This window comes from Saccopteryx leptura, chromosome 6 (assembly GCF_036850995.1).
Source record: "Saccopteryx leptura isolate mSacLep1 chromosome 6, mSacLep1_pri_phased_curated, whole genome shotgun sequence".
In the NCBI taxonomy this organism is placed as follows: domain Eukaryota; kingdom Metazoa; phylum Chordata; class Mammalia; order Chiroptera; family Emballonuridae; genus Saccopteryx; species Saccopteryx leptura.
Window position 1 is genome coordinate 162634153 of NC_089508.1, and position 7870 is coordinate 162642022.

Sequence of the window (7870 nt, forward strand, 5' to 3'; positions counted from 1 at the left end):
TTGCTCTGTCCAGGCCATATGAGCCTGAGATATTCCTTTCCTGGCTCTAACCCACAGGCTTCAGTTTTCTGTCAGTAACACAGGGCCAGAAGCCTAGATTCTAGGGGACTGCCAGGGTTAACTGATGCCTGTAACATTCTTTAAGATCTTTATTTGAAAGACTCAGGGCTCTATAGAGGGTTATTAGAGCCTCCCAAACTCCAGGGGAAATCTCTCCATATTAGTAACCTACGCCCTCTCCCTTCCACTCCGCAGCTATTGGGCAATGGTTCTCAAACTTTTGTGGGCATTAGAAGCAAAGGTTGTTATAATAGAAATTCTTAGGCTCTTCGTCTGAGATCCTGGGTTCTTATCCTCTTAGTTCTGTTCTTCTGTCCCCTTATCCAGTGCCTCATGCTTCCCAACACTCTAGATTTTTGCCTTTGCCAATGGACCTGAGTGTGCACTTGTGTATATATACTATGGTCAGAGACATCTTTGGTCATTTTCCCCAAGAACAATCAGATCAAAAACTGGAGGAGGCAGAAGTATGTCTGTATCTACTTTTCAAATGTAGACAGATGTTAGAAGGAGGGTTTGGGGGAAGTTTTGAATGAAAGGGGAGAGGAATTACTGAGTGGTGAAAAACACGAGGTGAGTACAAGGAAAGTAATCCTGGTTTGAGGGCCAGTTCACTGTTCTTTCCTCTCTTCCTGGGGCTGAATCCCTCCTATAGGGGTTGTCTAGGGCTTGAACAAGTGATTGATTGATTGACTGGTTGATTCACTCATTCATTTAACAAATATGTATTAAATATTTGTTATATGCCAGGTACTGTTCTATGTGGAGGAATTCAGTGTAAAGTGAGACAAGATCTCTGCTCTCCCGGAGTTTCCATTCTAGTAGGGGGAGACAGAAAATAAATAAATATACTATATATATACAAGATTATCTTAGATAATGATATAATGATAATAGAATGTAATATTAAAGGCTATAATGTGATAAAGAGTTTTGTCAGTAGGCCCTGGCCGGTTGGCTCAGCGGTAGAGCGTCAGCCTGGCGTGCAGGAGTCCCGGGTTCGATTCCCGGCCAGGGCACATAGGAGAGGCGCCCATTTGCTTCTCCACCCCTCCCCCTCTCCTTCCTCTCTGTCTCTCTCTTCCCCTCCTGCAGCGAGGCTCCATTGGAGCATGGATGGCCCGGGCGCTGGGGATGGCTCTGTGGCCTCTGCCTCAGGCGCTAGAATGGCTCTGGACGCAACAGAGCGACACCCCAGAGGGGCAAAGCATCGCCCCCTGGTGGGCATGCCGGGTGGATCCTGGTCAGGCGCATGCGGGAGTCTGACTGCCTCCCCATTTCCAGCTTCGGAAAAATGAAAAAAAAAAAAAAAAAGAGTTTTGTCAGTAAATACTTTAGACAGGGGCTAGTGAGGGCTTCTCTGAGAAATTATACTTTAGCAGAGACCTGAATGACAAGAAGTTTTGGGAAAGAGGAGAAGGAGTGGAATGGAAGCATTTTGGCAAAGGGAATACCAGTTCAAAGGGTCTCAGGCAGGGAGGATTCCACAATGTTTAAGAAACTGAGAGAAGGGCCATGTAACTCGAGTGGAAGTGTATGGAGGTATGAGGGAGAGAACATTGCAAGATGAGGTTGGAGAGGATGAGGATCAGGGTTGTAGGCTACCATAAAGGAGACACTGGAAGAGGCATTGTGGGTGAGGCCTTGTCCCTTGGGATTAGAACAGTAGAGTCCAACCCAGAATAGTCAAAACAATCTTAAAAATGAAGAACCAATTTGGAATACTCACAGTTTATTTCAAAGCTACAGTAATCAAGACAGTGGTACTGGCATAGGAAAGACATATATAATTGACAGTCCAGAAACAAACTCTCACACTTATGGTCAATTAAGTTTTGATGAGAGTTCTGAGACAATTCAATGATAAAAGAATAGTCTTATCTACAAATGGTGCTGGAAAAATTGGATAGCTACATGCAAAAGAATGAAGGTGGACCCCTATCTCATACCATATGTGAAAATTAACTCAAAATGGATCAGAAATATAAATGTAAGGGCTACACCAGTTCTTGGAAGAAAACATAGGCATAAGTTTTCATGATCTTAGATTTGGCAATGGTTTCTTAGATATGATACCAAAAGCACAAGCAACAAAATAAAAAGAAATTGGACATCATCAAAATTTAAAACTTCAGTGCTCTAATGACACTATCTAGAAAGTGAAAAGACAACCCACATAATAGGAGAAAATATTTGCAATCATATATCTGATAAGGAACTTGTATCTAAATATATAAAAACACAACTCAATAAAAAGGCAGTCTGACCAGGTGGTGGTGCAGTGGATAGAGCATTGGCCTGGGATGCAGAGGACCCAGGTTCAAAACCCTGAGGTCACTGGCTGGAGTGTGGGCTCATCCGGTTTGAGCATGGGCTCACCAGCTTGAGTGCAGGGTCACTGGCTTGAGCCTAAAGGTCACTGGCATGAAGTCCAAGGTCGCTGGCTTGAGCAAGGGGTCACTGGATTAGCTGGAGCTCCCTGGTCAAGGCACATATGAGAAAGCAATCAATAAACAACTCAAGTGCCACAACGAAGAATTGATGCTTCTCATCTCTCTCCCTTCCTGTCTGTCTGTCCCTTTCTCTGTCTCCCATAAAAAAAAAAAAACTTAAAAAAAAGGCAAATAACCCAATTTAAAAATCGACAACAGACATTGATCTAAAGTAGTTCTATATATGGCCAATGAGCACATAAAGAAATGCTCAACGACATTAACCACCAGGGAAACATAAATCAAAACCACAATGAGATCAAATTCACACCCGCTAGGATGGCTATACATAATAAGTATTGGTGAGGATGTGGAGAAATTGGAACTGTTATACAGCACTACTGGGAATGTAAAATGGTGCAGCAGCCCTGGAAAAAAGTTTTTGTTCCTCAAAAAGTTACACATAAAATTACCATATGATCCAGTAATTCCACTCCTAGGTATATGTCCAAAAGAACTGAAGGCAGGAAACAGATACTTGAACAACCAAGAAGCATTATTCAAGATAGCTAAAAGGTAGAAGCAATCCAAGTGACCCAACAACCCAATCTGATGAATAAACAAAATATATCTATACAGTGAAATATTATTCAGCCATAAAATGGAATGAGGCATTGGTTCAATGTACAATATGGATGAAACTTGAAAACTTTATTCTGAGCAAAATAAACTAGTCACAAAGGACCACATGTTATATTATTCCATTTATATGAAATATTCAGAACAGGTAAATCTATAATGACAGAAAGTAGACCAGTGGTTGTTGCCTAGGTCTGGGGACCTGGGGGATTTAGAGATAATAGTTAAGGGGTAAAGGATTCCTTTTTAGGAGTGATGAAAATGTCCTAAAACAGATGCGACAGTTGTACAACTCTGTGAATCTAACAAAAGCCATTGAATTGTATACTTTAGTTAAATTGTATGGTAGGTGAATTAAACTTCATTAAAGCTACTAAAAAAATTTTTTTTAAGGTAGGAGGATAAGCCTGTTACTTAATTAGTAGGGCATGACAAAGAGGTTGAAAATCTCTAGGGTCTCCAAGACCAAAGGAATTACCACTGCTGGGCAAGAACTGGGGAATTCTCTAATACCAATTACAGGAACCTGCTAGCTAAGTGGACCCAAGGGAAAAGCCATGGCCTTGGGAAGTTTTTCAAGGTTGTTTTCAGAAACCTGTGTTTGTTCATCTCCCATGAATACATCAATGTCCAAAGGGGATAATGTGTAGTGACACAAACTCTTTTGATTCTCTGCAATTTTCAATGACAGTACGTTCATGTCAAAGTCTTAGCTCTGGTGTGGACATATTTCCTGTTTATTAATAACCATTGGCTCACGGAGCTGGAAGATCACCTCATCTGTAAGATGTAGAACAGGGGTCCCCAAACTTTTTACACAGGGGGCCAGCTCACTGTCCCTCAGACTGTTGGAGGGCCGGACTATAAAAAAAACTATGAACAAATCCCTATGCACACTGCACATATCTTATTTTAAAGTAAAAAAACAAAATGGGAACAAATACAATATTTAAAATAAAGAACAAGTAAATTTAAATCAACAAACTGACCAGTATTTCAATGGGAACTATGGGCCTGCTTTTGGCTAATGAGATGGTCAATGTGCTCCTCTCAATGACCACCAATGAAAGAGGTGCCCCTTCCGGAAGTGTGGCGGGGGCCGGGTAAATGGCCTCAGGGGGCCACATGTGGCCTGTGGGCCGTAGTTTGGGGACTTCTGATGTAGAAACTAAGGTCCAGAGCAGGAGGGTTACCTGTTTAATCACATAAGCAGTAATAGAGGGGACTCAAATCATTCCTGGAAGTTCCCCATGCTAGTGACTACATCCTGAATGAATCAGTAATAGTCTAAAAAAGGACAGGGCCCAGGCCAGTGGGAAGGGATGGATGACAGGAGGGAAAGGGAGAGGGTAGGTGGAAGTGGAAGGAGAAAGGGAAGTGTGTGGTAAAGTAGGAGTTGTTACTATTTTGATTTACATTTTTTTCTCTTTAAGTTTGATTTCTTTCCATTTTGGCTTTTTCTAGTTAACCATGTGGTTCTGTGGCCTAGAAGAATTGTTGGTTCTTAAAGGTCATTGAAGGGTTTAGGGTTTAGTCCATTTTAAGAAATGGGCCACAGCAGAAGGAAGGCAATGAGTATTGCTGTTTAGGGAATGTCCCTGGCTCCTCTGCTGGAGCGGACTTGCTGAGGAATCCTGACAGTTTGTCCTTACTATCTAATTTCACGTTTTTAAAAAGAACTCCTTGCCTGACCAGGCGGTGGCGCAATGGATAGAGCATTGGACTGGGATGCAGAGGACCCAGGTTCGAGACCCCGATGTCGCCAGCTTGAGTGCGGGCTCATCTCCTTTGAGCAAAAGCTCACCAGCTTGAACCCAAGGTCGCTGGCTCCACCAAGGGGTTACTCGGTCTGCTGAAGGCCCACGGTCAAGGCACATATGAGAAAGCAATCAATGAACAACTAAGGTGTTGCAACACGCAATGAAAAACTAATGATTGATGCTTCTCATCTCTCTCTGTTCCTGTCTGTCTGTCCCGGTCTATCCCTCTCTCTGACTTACTCTCTGTCTCTGTAAATAAATAAATAAATAAATAAATAAATAAATAGATAGATAGATAAATAAATAAATAAATATTAAAAAGAACTCCTTAATGATTGGGAAGTTCCTTCACTCTCACCTGCCCTTCCCTAGTCTCTCTCTTCACCCTGCACACCAGTGCCCCCAAGTCTTGTCTGGTGACTTAGAGAAGGAGGAGGAGGAAAAGGAGTGCTTTTCCCCTTTCATAGATTCACCAGAGACATCCAGAGCACAGATCAGAGCTCTTGCTCCCAAGCTTTGACTACTGGGCTAAAGATGAGAGTTGGCTGAGTGGGAAAAGATAGAAAACCCATCAGTTTCCATAGGTCATCTCCTCTATTCTTCTGCCTTCATTGGAACTGTTCCACAGAGCTGCAATAGTTCTGAAACCTTTTGTTCTCAGAACCCCTTGACACTCTTAATTATTATTAAAGACCCAAAACTGCCTGACCAGGCAGGGTGCAGTGGAGAGAGCACTGGACTAGGACATGGAGGACCCAGGTTCGAGACCCTGAGGTTCCCAGCTTGAGCACGGGCTCATCTGGTTTGAGCAAGGCTCACCAGTTTGAGCCCAAGGTCGCTGGCTCAAGCAAGGGGTTACTTGCTCTGCTGTAGCCCCTGGTCAAGGCACATATGAGAAATCAATCAATGAACAACTAAGGAACTGCAATGAGGAATTGATGTTTCTCATCTCTCTCCCTTCCTGTCTGTCTGTCACTATCTGTCCCTTTCTCTGATACTTTCTCTGTCTCTGCCACAAAAAAATAAAACAAAACAAAAAAACCCCCAAAGGGCTTTTATTTGAGAATCAAAGAGCTACTTTTTATATATGTGGGCTTTATCTATCAATAGTTACTGTATCATAAATGAAAACTGAGAAACTTTAAAAAATCTTTAAGTTCATTTAATAAATATGAACATAAGTAACATTTTTTTTTTTTTTTTACAGAGACAGAGAGAGAGTCAGAGAGAGGGATAGACAGGGACAGACAGGAACAGAGAGATGAGAAGCACCAATCATTAGTTTTTTGTTGCGACTCCTTAGTTGTTCATTGATTGCTTTCTCATAGGTGCCTTGACCGCAGGCCTTCAGCAGACCCAGTAACCCCTTGCTGGAGCCAGCGACTTTGGGCTCAAGCTGGTGAACTTTGCTCAAACCAGATGAGCCCGTGCTCAAGCTAGCGACCTTGGGGTCTCGAACCTGGGTCCTTCCACATCCCAGTCCGAGGCTCTATCCACTGCGCCACCGCCTGGTCAGGCAACATAAGTAACATTTTTATGAAAAATATATTTTTCAAAACAAAGATATTTAATGAAAAGAGTGGAATTTTTAATGACTGGCTTGATAAAAGACAGATGGATTCTTATATCTGCTTTAGTATTTAGTTAACTGTAATATAGTGTTTTGGTTGTAGAATAGGAAAAAAAGCTGGGTTCATACAGATACATAGTTGGAAAAAGGAGGAATGTTTTTTTGGGTTTTTTTTTTGTATTTTTCTGAAGTTGGAAACAGTCAGACAGACTCCCGCATGCACCCGACCGGGATCCACCCGGCATGCCCACCAGGAGGTGATGCTCTGCCCATCTGGGACGTTGCTCTGTTGCAACCAGAGCCATTCTAGCGCCTGAGGCAGAGGCCCTAGAGCCATCCTCAGCGCCCGGGCCAACTTTGCTTCAATGGAGCCTTGGCTGCGGGAGGGGAAGAGAGAGACAGAGAGGAAGGAGAGGGGGAGGGGTGGAGAAGCAGATGGGCGCTTCTCTTGTGTGCCCTGGCCAGGAATTGAACCCAGGACTCCTGCATGCCAGGCCGATGCTCTACCACTGAGCCAACCAGCCAGGGCAGGAGGAATGTTTTAATGGCTTTTTCAGAGAATTGTGGTTATTCCCTTCAACACTACACCAAAATTAAACAATTATTAGTTTTGTAAAGGTTGAAGCCATACTATAAACTTTTCATACTCTATTACATTAAAATTCATTGGTCTATCTCGGATGATTCTTTTACTCATGCATGGTTTTGTAAAATCATGCATTGGTCATCTGGGAAATCTTGGTTCACCGAGTCAATCGGATCTTGCAAATATTGACATATTTTATTATATAATATAAAAACAAAATTTTAAATAACATCCCCAATCTCAATCTTTACATTTTGGGAAACTGTCAGCCAATGGCAGTCAATACAATTTTCCAAAATCTTCATTTTTGCCCCAAAGCTTAAATTTTATAATTGGAAACAAATATATTTTCCAATTATAAAATATATTGTCAGCTATTTTCCTTCAGGTGGCAGGCTCCAGAAAATGTTGGCCAAATACACAAGTCTGACTTACCAAAATTCATGTTAGTCATACTGTCAAGTAAAAATAGTGTTCCATGAAAAAATAGTTCAGCTTGCAACTGGAATAGTTTCACAAGTGGTTTTCCTGAGACAATCAATCAATGTACTTGAAACAACCAATGTACAGCAGAAGTGCTCTAAGTATACTTCCCATTTCCTCATATTGAATTTTAGAAATATATGTACTCAGGGTTGAGCTTTAATAAAATAAATTTTTCCTGCTTCATTAAGGACATCTTTAGTAAAATTGGCTTTTTCCCCTTTGAGTCCTCAGTGGGGAAGACTATACCAGCAATTTAAATTTTTTTAATTTAATTTTTTTTTTAAGTGAGAGAAGGGGAGATAGTGAGATAGACTCCCACATGTGTCCTGACTGGGGT